The sequence below is a fragment of the Felis catus genome, chromosome C2 (assembly GCF_018350175.1).
Source record: "Felis catus isolate Fca126 chromosome C2, F.catus_Fca126_mat1.0, whole genome shotgun sequence".
Lineage (NCBI taxonomy): Eukaryota > Metazoa > Chordata > Mammalia > Carnivora > Felidae > Felis > Felis catus.
In genome coordinates this window covers 116,567,640-116,580,202 of record NC_058376.1, presented here as the reverse complement: position 1 = coordinate 116,580,202, position 12,563 = coordinate 116,567,640, and positions in this window count along the sequence as shown.

Here is a 12,563-nt window from a genome sequence, read left to right as displayed (position 1 = left end):
CAGGAAATCAACAAAATTACTATTAAGAACAACTGATCAATCATCTCGGCATTACTTTCCCTGATATGGTTGCACTTGCAATAGGTCAGCAATTGGCTCCAGGACTGATAGATATTGTCTACATGTTTTATAGCTTAAAATCGTTATTGCTTCTAACATATGATTCACGTGTCCAAGAAGAAATAACCATATTTACTAATCTTTTGCTTCTAAATTGAAAATGTCATAGGCACTAAAGCTTAGAATAGTATCAGAGATTGGAAGACATTTATGGAAAAACCTTTTCTATCATTCGTATAAAAAGCAATATGGTATTCCATAAGAGAGAAAGATTTGCATTTCTAGATGCAGTTAAGAAATGGCTTTGGAGCAGAGGTTCACAGGCTAGTCATACCTCCTACAAGAGATCTATCGAAAGTGAACTAAAGTCTAAGCAGCTGGCTGCTAATGCTCCTAACAGAAATGTGTGCAAAATCTTATTTCCTACCTATTTTTGTAAATGTCCAAATTTAAGTGACTGCAGGTACGAGGATGGTAAAGAGCAACATCTTTGAGTCATTTCAGTTTTTGTCCTAATATGCAGGCTGCCCGATTCAGATACCACAAACCAGCGTGCACAGATTATGCAACTAGATGTAGCATCAGACATAGACGACTAGAAAATGCCACAAGTAACCTCGAACATGTTCATTCTGCTTCCAGTCTTCTCAGCAACAAGTCATTAAACTGGGTCTGCCAATGTTGCTGTTTTGAGCCACCAGAAAAGGCCTCAGAAAAAAAGTCTCTGTCCTCTAAGAACTCATGGGCTGTGAAAGAAATAACCCGAGGAATGTACCCAAATTGTGGTACAAGGAGGAATATCTGAGCACGTTACTGCTGAAAAGGGTAGCTTCTGGGGGAGACAGCATTTGAGGTGGACCTTGAAGAGCGAGCAAGATTGCAAGAGGCAGAGTGGGACAGTTGCCCATTTTAGGAAGAATAGTTGTGCTTAAACCACATCTTGTACTTCTGTGCATCCCCTAGGCATTCAGTGCAATGTCTTAACATAATAGTCTATATATATATATATATATATACACACACACACACACACACACACACACACATATATGTATACACATATATATATGTGTGTGTGTGTGTAGATATATATACACACACACACACATACATATATATATATCCTACTGAAAATATTTTCATATTGAAGAATTACATTAACATATTAATTCACACTTGCCCTGGTATTCTTGACCATGTACAACCTCACTCCAACATTTCTTTGTTTTTAATTTTTTTTAATGTTTATTTATTTTTGAGACAGAGAGAGACAGAGCATGAACAGGGGAGGGGCAGAGAGAGAGGGAGACACAGAATCAGAAGCAGGCTCCAGGCTCCGAGCCATCAGCCCAGAGCCCAACGCAGGGCTCGAACTCAGGGACCATGAGATCGTGACCTGAGCTGAAGTCGGACGCCTAACCGACTGAGCCACCCAGGCGCCCCCAACATTTCTTTAATCACACTACACAACACGTTAAGGGAGATAAAAGCTTTACTCACAATTCCTATGTTTTGCGGTGCACACACATTTGCCCATGGCATGCACAACCTAGACTTCTCTTTCTCCACCCACATCTTTGCTAATTGAACTTCTATGCATCCTCAAAAACACAGCGTGATTTCACCTCTTCCTGGAAGCCCAGGCAGCAGCCACCACTCCCTCTCATTTGAACCCTTCATACATTTTTTTTTCTTTATAATTACTCGTTTCTTATACTACAGCTTTTGAAGTTAAGGAACTATATGTTTAGTATTATCATTTCTTCCTAAGTCCCTTGTTTCTCATACATAAGAGTCATCTGATAAATATCTTTGACACAATCTGCACTAAAGTCCATACAATTAACGGGGTGTTTGGGTTGTTGTTGTTGCTATTGTTTACATCCAGTTTGTTTATTTAACATCTTTAAGTTTACACTCCTCCTTAAGACACTAAATGTAAGTAATAATACCATATGGATATATTTTTACTTATTTTTTTTTACTTGGAACTGATTTTAGACTTATATAAAAGTTACAAAATAGAACGGAGGGTTCCTCTCTACTCATCATACGGGTTCCCCTAATGTTAGTTTCTTAAACAACCTTACATCATTACAGCTGAGACATTAACATGCCACAACACTATTAACTATACTACAGATCCTATCACATTTCACCAGTTGACCCAATTCCACTAGCTGACCCACCAACGATCTTTTTCTGTCTCAAGATCCTATCCAAGATCCCACACTGTGTTTAGTTGTTATTTTTCCTTAAGCGCCTCCAATCTGTAACAGTTTATCAGCTTTGTCTTTCATGGTCTTGATACTTTTCCGAAGTCTAGTCAATTTTGTAGCATGTCTCTCAATTCGGTTCTGATATTTTACCATAATGGGAATGAATTTATGGTCAGATTATTTACATGATGTCTGGCTTGCGAGAGGGAAGAAGGGAATGTGCCTGTCCTCTTAAAGATGGCAGAACATCATTTTGGCTACATCATATTGGTCAAAGCAAAGAATAGGGCCAACACAGGTTCAAGGGGAGGGGCCATAGATGCCACCTCTGGATGTGAGGAGATTGACTTACAGAAATGGAAGTAATAGACAGTGGCCATCTTTTAAGACTATTACTACAATTCAGTTTTTAAAAATACTTGAAAAACCCACTTAAGGCATTTGTGAAATCTGGAAGTCTGCCACTATCACAATGCACGTTTTTAATTATTTAAAACTTCTTTTATATTTTTACAATTTTCATTTTAGAGAGAGATCATGCACTCACGTGAGCAGGGGAGAAGGGCAGAGGGGGAGAGAGAGAATCTTGCGCAGGCTCCACACTCAGTGTTGATGCGGGAGCTCCAGATAGGGCTTGGTCCCATGACCCTGGGATCATGATGACCACAGCTGAAATTAAGAGTCGGAGGCTCAACCAACTGAGTAACCCAGACAGTCCCATCTAAAACTTCTTTGAAAGTGAGCTAATAGTTCCTCCTCAGTCTATTGCAAGCGGTGTGGCAGCCCGGAGGATTGCTGCTAAGGTCTCCCTTCAAAAGGGAGAACTGCCGAATGGAGACCAGTTAGCCAGCGATTACTGCCTGCTGCACTGGAGGGTCTGGTCTAGCCAGTGACGGAGTCTGGCAGTAGAACTGGTCATTTCTGCTTGTCACGGGATCCCTCTAATGAGCCCTCTTTTTGCTCGGGGCTCCCCAACAGCCCACTGCAGTCTGAAGCTGACTAGCCCAGGTCTCCTTCCCATTTTGTCCCCATATGGGTATACAACCTGGTTTTTAATATTTAAAAAAAAAATTTTTTTACATTTATATTTGATAGAAAGAGACCAAGCACAAGTTGGGGAGGGGCAGAGAAAGAGGGAGACACAGAATCTGAAGCAGGCTCCAGGCTCCGAGATGTTGGCACAGAGCCCGACACAGGGCTGGAACTCACAAACCGCGAGATCATGACCTGAGCTGAAGTCTGACGCTTAACCCACTGAGCCACCCAGGCGCCCCTGGTTTTTAATATTTAAATTCCAAATAAAACAGGTCATGGATGTTTAAAGAAATGAAATATGCGAGTAGAAAAAAGACTAATCCATATATTCTCATTAATCAAAACCAATACCTCCACAAACGTTAAAAGTTAATCTTTTCTTTCATTCTCAATATTCAATCACATAGAGCAGGAATTTGTTCTGGATAAAAGCTCAATATCTCAACTGGCTTTTATATGAAGCTGTATCTTCAAATAAAAAAAAAGAAAATATAGTCCTTGTAATTACCTTGTTTTGGAGAAAATTAAAAATATCCCCGGACAACACAACAAAATCTAGTATCTCTCTATAGTAGAGAAGGCATTACTCCACAGCCAGGTGTTATTCAACCCAATCAAAGAGACTGACTACCATTTGGTTTAATAACATTTTCATCAAGATCTTATTAAATGGCTTTTCTGGCCATTGGTTTCAGATATCATTTGATATTATATTTAATGCCCAAAGGCTTTTGTGCATGGAATAGTTCAATTATAAATCTAATACACAAAAAGTTTCTACTATATAAATTCTACCCATAAAAACTAATGACTCAACCCTAAAATGTTTAAATCACATCAATAATTTCACATATCAACTTTTTTAAGGCTCTAAGCGATTTTAAAATGGAAAAAAATAGGTAAATTATCAAAATTGTTCTAAAACTCATTATTCTACTTGCATTAGCCTAGCATCAAAATATTGACACCAAGGATATAACATGTCTTTTGGGCACATTTTATTCTTATCTTTAGACCTCATAATAATCCAAAGATACCCAAAAGGAGAAATACACCATTACAGCCATCTAAGTTACAGATATTCACTATGGAATAAAAGACTTCTAATGGGGGTTGGGACAGGGGAGTCGGGGGTGGGGTGGGTGGGGGCATGATCTGCAGTGAGATTTCCAAGCTCATCCAATACCATAATAATGTTCTCCAAGATGGACTCTTTTGTGTAAGCCTGGTTTCTTTGCTAGGTCAACAGTATGTTTCCAGCCCTTCCTTTCACAGATATTTCAGGTTCTCATAACCTCATGCCTATTCCTGGAATGATACCTCCTTTAGTTTTGACTTAGTGTCACTTTCTTAATAACAAGTTTACTTAGTTTAAAAAGTTTACAATTTTTTTAAGAAGGTAGTTTCTAACTAAAGTTTCTCAAAAAAGTTTCTCAAAAAGTTTCTCAAAAAAAAAAAAAAAGCTAGTTACTTTGCAAAGCTGGAAGCATCATAATTCCAGGCTTCAAGTTATATTGCAAAGCTGTAATAATCAAAACAGTATGATACTAGCACAAAAATAGGCACTTAGATCAGTGAAGAATAGAAAACCTAGAAATGAACCTACAGCTATATGGTCAATTCATCTCTGACAAAGCAGGAAATAATATCCAATGGAAAAAGACTGTCTCCTCAACAAACGGTATTTGGAAAACCGGTTAGCTATATGCAAAAGAATGAAACTGGACCACTTTCTTACATCACACACAAGCATAAATTCAAAATGGATAAAAGATCTAAACATGAGACCCGAAACCATAAAAATCCTAGAAGAGAGCACAGGCAGTAACTTCTTTGACATCATTTGTAGCAACTTCTTTCTAGATAGGTCTCCTAAAGCAAGTAAAGCTAAAGTAAAAATATACTATTGAGACCAAATTAATATTAAAAAATCCACACAGTGAAGGAAACAATCAACAAAATTAAAAGGCAACCCACTGAATGGGAGAATATATGTGCAAATGGCATGTCTGATAAAAGGTTAGTACCCAAAATATATAAAGAACTTATACAATTCAACATGCCAAATATAACCCCATTAAAAATGGTCAGGAGGAACCTGGGTGGCTCACTCGGTTGAGTGTCCAACTTGGGCTCAGGTCATGATCTCACAGTTTGTGAGTTTGAGCCCCACGTCAGGCTCTGTGCTGACAGGTCAGAGCCTGGACCCTGCTACAGATTCTGGATCTCCCTCTCTCTCTCTCTGCCCTCCCTCACTCACGCGCGCGCTCTCTCTCTCTCTCTCTCTCTCTCTCTCTCTCTCTCTCTCTCTCTCAAAAACAAATAAACATTAAAAAAACCTGAATTGTTTGAAAAAAATGGTCAGAAGACACGAACACACATTTCTCCAAAGAAGACATACAGATGGACAACAGACACATGAAAAGGTGCTCATCATCACTTATTAGGGACATGCAAATCAAAACTACAATGAGGCTTCATCTCACACCTGTAAGAATAGCTAACATCAAAAACACAAGAAACAACAGATGTTGGGGAGCATGTGGAAAAAAGGAACCCTCTTGCACTCTTGGTAGGAATGCAAACTTGTGCAGCCGCTGTGGAAAACAGTACAGAGTTTCTTCAAAGGGTTAAAAATAGAACTACCTTATGACCCAGCAATCCCACTACTATTTACCCAATATAAGAGCACTAATTCAAAGGAATACATGCACCCCTAGGTTTATGGCAGCATTATTTAAAATAGCTAAAGATATGGAAAGAGCCCAGGTGTCCATCAATTGATTAATGGGAAAAAAGAATGGTATATGGGGGCACCTGGGTGGCTCAGTCAGTTAAGCTTCCAACTCATGATTTTGAAGCAGATCATGATCTCATGATTTGTGAGTTTGAGCCCCTCATTGGACTCCATGCTGATAGTCTGGAGCCTTTTAGGGATTCTCTCTCTCTCTCTCTCTCTCTCTCTCTCTCTCTCTCTCTCTCTCTCTTTCTCTCTGCCCCTCTCCTACTCATGCTCACTCGCTCGCTCTCTCTCTCTCTCAATAAACATTAAAAAATAAAATTCAAATACTGAATTTATTTTTTTAAAAAAGAAGATGGTGTATATATATATACAATGGATTATTACTCAGTCATAAAAAAATAATGAAATCTTGCCATTTGCAATGACATGGTTAGAGGTAGAGAGTATAATGCTAAGTCAGTCAGAGCAAGACATATAGCATATGATTTCACTCCTATGTAGAATTTAAGTAACAAAACAAACAAGCAAAGGGAAGAAAATAAGAAACAAATCAAGAAACTGACTCTTAATTATAGAGAACTGATGATTACCAGAGGGGAGGTGGGTGGAGGGATGGGTTAAACAGACAATAGGGATTAAGGAGTGTACTTGTTGCAATGACTACGGGATGATACATGAAAATGTTGAATTGCTATATTGTATACCTGAAACTGGTATAACACTGTATGTTAACTAATTGGAATTAAAATAAAAACTTAAAAAAACCCTAGTACTTTGAATGGAAAAGAATATTAGAGAACAAAATTTGGAATACTCTAAATTTCACCCAGATTGCAACTTCCACAGGTAGGGAAATACTTTGGGGATAGAGCTTAAAAAATATGTTTTTGAAGCCATGAGGTAACAAAAGTTCAATCTGGTCTTAACATCACTAAATTCTTTATTTTTTCTTAGGAATCTTTCTCTTCACCATCATATATTCCAGATTTTGACCAATTGCCTAAACTATAATCATATCCTATTTGTTAATTTTTTTTAGTTTATTTTGATAAAGTGAGTACATGCATGGGGCGGGGGGGCAGAGAGAGAGAGAGAGGGAGAGAGAGAAAGAATCCCAAGCAGGCTCCACATTGTCAACACAGAGATGGATGTGGGGCTCAATCCCACGAACCATGAGTTCATGGCCTGAGCTGAAATCAAGAGTCTGTCGCTGAACCAACTGAGCCACCCGGGCACCCCAGCTGTGTGTTGCATGGACGATAACTCTCTAGTCATCTTGCTAACATCATCAACTTTGTAAAAGAAGCTGACCTGATTAGAAGACCAGTTTAGGACAGAATAGGAAGAACTTAAATTGCTGTCATTACTGGCACCAATATGTGTTTTCTTTGAACTCTTCTACTCTGGAAGACATTTTTTTGGATACCATTTCTCTTGATCAGCTTTATGCTGACACCCAGAAAGACTGTTCCCTCCTTGATACTCTTTTCCATTGCCCTATCTTTTCCTTTTAGTTTTTTTTTTTAAGTTTATTTATTGAGGAGGGGGAGGGGCAGAGAGAGAGAGAGAGAGAGAGAGAAAGAGAACTCCAAACAGGCTGACAATAGTGTCAGCACAGAGCCCAACTCAGGGGCAAACTCAACGAACTGTGAGATCATGGTCTGCACTGAAACCAAGAGCTGGACACTTAACAGAGTCACGCCAAAGCCCCACACAATCTTTTCCCTTTAAACAAATCCTCGTCTGGTCACTAATTCACTTCTTTTCAAGAAAAAAGCTGTGCAATTCCTTTATAATTCTGCATTATATAACACTAATTCTATTACTTACTTGTAATAGACATCATCTACGTCATTATAAATTATCCATATACAGAACATTCTATTTTTTTCTAGTTCCACCTTAAGAGATTAGGGCCTAATTTTATTTTTTTAAGATTTTTTTAATGTTTATTTTTGAGAGAGAGAGAGAGAGAGAGAGAGAGAGCGCGAGCGAGCATGAGAGGGGGAGGGCCAGAGAGAGAAGGAGACACAAAACCTGAAGCAGGCTCCAGGCTCTGCCAGCACAGAGCCTGACGTGGGGCTTGAACCCACGAACTATGAGACCATGACCTGAGCCTAAGTCAGACGCTCAACCGACCGAGCCACCCAAGTGCCCCAGGGCATCATTTTAAAACTACTTGCCACTTAGCTACAACAAGGACTTTCTGGTATATGGAGTTTTCCTAGTACAATTGTATGACCTTTATGATAGTAATATCCTAAATTGTTATTCTTCATCTTCTGCAGGCATACTCTAAATACCGTTAATTTGTATCAAGTATTGAAGACATATCTGAACTTCTATAAAAATTGGGAAAATCTTTTCTTAGTGTGGAACATAACATACATTTTGCTGGAAAAGATATTTGACAATCACATGAAAAATGAACCATCCTGTAAAAGTGAAATTTTATTGACATTTACCTCATAAAGTAATTTAAGGGATACAAATCACACACTGATCCAATATTCATTGTTCATTGTATTAAAGTGTCATATTTCAAAAATATTGTCAAAGATAATTTACTAATTCTCCTAACCATATGTTATAAAGGTCATGGTCAACTTTATCCAACTATTGCTTTTATTACATAGGAAATGATCAGATGCATTTATTAGCTTCACCATTTCTTTTTTACATAAAAGTGCTTTTTATTTGTGCCAGTTATCAATGTATTACCTCTCAGCTCTAAGTCTACCCTTCACTGTCTTGCTTGTGATACTGGGGCTGAACTTCAAAAATATTTCTCCTTTGCCAGATGGCACAATATTAAGCTTTGACAGTAGAGGGCCCCGAAGGGCTACTGCTGTAGGAAGGGGGTTGTTTCCTGGTCTGGTGTTTCCTTTCACTGTCCTCCTGCAACTCTCATCTGGGTAAAGGAGTCCCAGGGGAGCGTCCTCATAGCCAATTTCAGGGACATCCCCTTGAATAGCTTCTCAGCGGCCAGGTTTATTCACTAAACCAGAACGCTCACTGCCAGCCTCTTCCTGCTGAATCTCCTTGACACTCCAATAGATGGTTTCCTGACCCCCGGCCTTGGCCTGGTGAACTTCTCCACAATTCAGGGGGCCGCAGTCACACTCCCAATGAGGTCTGACTCTCAGCCTTCCAGGGTGGGGACTCCCTCCAAGGTGTCCCTCTCTTTGAAACACTACCTTAGCCAAGTGGGTAGTGGCTGCTCATGTATCTGCTATTCCTTTATGCTTTAGGTTTTCTGTATGCTTCGTAGTCAAACCCTGTTATACCAATACCTTGTTATTCATGAGTAATCTTTACATAAAACTTTCCCCAAATATCTATGTGGTTTCTGACACTCCCAAGCTTCACAGTGACTGATACGCTATTCAGAAGAGTATTTTGAAGAGTTCAGATTTACAAATCTCACTAAAGCCCATACATCCCAAGTCTTACACTAACTGCCCACAAACTATTGTTTACAATGGCCACCGTACAGATCTACAAAGGCCAAACAGGAACTATTTTTAGTTTATCCTGTGTCAGATAGCAAAAAAAAAAATCACAAATTAATTTCTTCCCTTTTTCCATGCCCTTTTGTAATGTCCTCCATCTAGACCATCAGGTGCTGGTGTCACTTGTTTTGGCCAACTGAACACTAGCAAATAGAAAGTGAGGAGGGGCTTCAAAAAGCACTTGTGCAATGGGGCTTACTACTTATGTCGTTCCCAGAACCCAGACACTATTATGTAATGAATCCAAGCTAATATGCCAAAAAAAATGGAGAGATCATATGAAGGATAACAAAGATATGCCAGAAAACAGCTGTCATTAAGGCCATGCTAGTACATCCGGGCAGCAGCCAATCCACCAGTGGACAGACGATGCCCAAGAGAGGCCAGCTGAGAAAAACTACCAGCTGATCTACAGGATCAGGAGATAAATAGGGTGCTGTAATAAAACACTCAATCTTGTTGCTGGCATGGTTTGTTACATAGCAAAAGCTAAGTGATACAAACACCAGATGGATTGCTTTATTTTCCAAAGAGAGAAAGGAGAGGATAAAAGATGAAGGTTTTAGTTAGAAGCAAGGAATTAGAAAAATGAAGTCCATGAAACAAGTTTTCTGTGACGAAAGTTTCCTCTGAAATTATAAATTTATGTAATCGGTCTAATTTCCACCAGTCAAATCTGTAAGTCATTAAAACAAACATTAGTGGAATATATGAGGTATTAGATGGTGTTTTTAAAATTTGACCTATCGAGGTCAGTGGAAATAGCTAATATTGAAAACTTTGTTTATACTTGGTTTATGCAATTTACTAAGTTCTTCAAACTATAAGTGATTTTCTAAGTGAATTTCATAGAATTCCTAAATACAGCTCTTATAAAACAGATAATATCTTTAATACTAATTATTATATAATAGAATTTTAACATATACCATAATTACATTTCAGAAGGAAACGTGATGCAGGATCATTCAATTTAGGGTATTTTTTTATTTAAAAAAAATTTTTTGGGGGGTGCCTGGGTGGCTCAGTCGGTTGAGCGTCTGACTTTGGCTCAGGTCATGATCTCACAGTTTGTGAGTTTGAGCCTCGCATCGGGCTCTGTGCTGACAGCTCAGAGGCTGGAGCCTGCTTTGGATTCTGCATCTCTCTCTCTCTCTCTCTCTCTCTCTCTCTGCCCCTTCCCCGCTCATGCTGTCTCTCTCTCTGTCTCAAAAATGAATAAACATTAAAAAAATTAATAAAATAATTTAATATTTATTTTTGAGAGAGAGAGAGAGAGAGAGAGAGAGACAGACAGACAGACAGACAGACAGTGTGAGCAGGGGAGTGGCAGAGAGAGAGAGGAGACACAGAATCCAAAGCAGGCAGGCTCCAGGCTCTGAGCTGTCAGCACAGAGCCCGACACGGGGCTCAACTCACAAAAGCGAGTTCATGACCTGAGGTGAAGTCAGATGTCTAACCGACTGAGCCACCCAGGTGCCCCAATTTTAGGGTCATCTTCTAATGTGAAGTTAAAAGTTCCACTGTATGCACCATAATACTATAAATACAACAGAATAAAAATACAAATTCTCCTCATAAACCTGATTCTTTTTCTATGAATTATTCAGTAAGTCTACCTACCATTTAACCCACACACACTATAAACATGGAGATCGTTGCAGATGCCTTTTGTTCCTTTGTCTTCATGTTCAAACTTTGCTCAGAATTTTCCTGACCATGTTCTGAATATACTGTTTCTTTCCATCCCCACTGCTAGTACCTTAATCATTCAGAACCCTCTCCCTTGTTTCTCCCTCTGATTCCTCCTCATAACTGGTTACTGATTGATTTTTTCTAACAAGTTACCCCTTCCAGTGCATTCTCCACATTCTCCATATGGCAGCGCCCTCTGCCATACGTTTCTCACTTGTCATCCTATCACCCAACCTCATGCTCATTTTTTTTTAATTTTTTTAATGTTTATTTATTTTTGAGAGAGAGAGACATAGCATGAGTGGGGGAGGGGCAGAGAGAAAGGGAGACACCGAATCCGAAGCAGGCTCCGGGCTCTGAGCTGTCAGCACAGAGCCCCAGGTGGGGCTCGAACTCATGAACTGTGAGATCATGACCTGAGCCGAAGTCAGACACTTAACCAGCTGAGCCACCCAGGCACCTCATACACTCCTGCTCATCTTAACCACACCCTCAGATTAGTTCTGTTATCAAGAAAAAAAGTTGAACATATTCTTAGCATCTATGCTACTCTGGGTTCCTGATCTTCCATCACTATTTCCAACCTTTTTTTCTGCCTTACTATTACATTTTGGCGGTCCTTTGGATTCTATCCTCAAATTACTATTCTCTTCATTCTAATAGACTACATGTTTATGAAAACATCTTAACAACATATGGGGAGCCTGGGTGGCTCAGTCAATTGAGTGACTTTTTTTTTTTTTTTTTTTTTTTTTTTTTTTTTTGCGAGAAAGAGTGTGTGAGCAGGGGAAGGGCGGAGAGAGAGAGGGAGAGAGAGAATCCCAAGCAGGTTCCACACTGTCAGTACAGAGTCCGATGTGGGGCTCAAACTCACAAACTACAAGATAATGACCTGAGCCAATATCAGGAGTCACACACTTAAACAACTGAGCCACCCAGGTGCCCCAGCACTGACTCTTGATTTTGGCTCATGTCATGATTCCAAGGTCATGGGATTGAGCCCCATGTTGGCTCTGCACTGAACTCAGAGCCTGCTTAAGAGTCTCTCTCTCTCTCTCTCTCTCTCTCTCTCTCTCTCTCTGCCCCTCTACCCCATTCACACTCTTTGGTCTCTAAAAATTTTTTAAAAACAACAAAAGTAATGCAAAGAAATGTTTGATTTTTTTTCTTGTTAAAAACCCATATAGCATATACTTGATATAATTACATACTAATGATCAAAATTTCAGAGACTTTTCTAAAATCTATAAGGTAATATATTTTCCATCATAAAACGATCAATTCTTTACTTTCATGTAA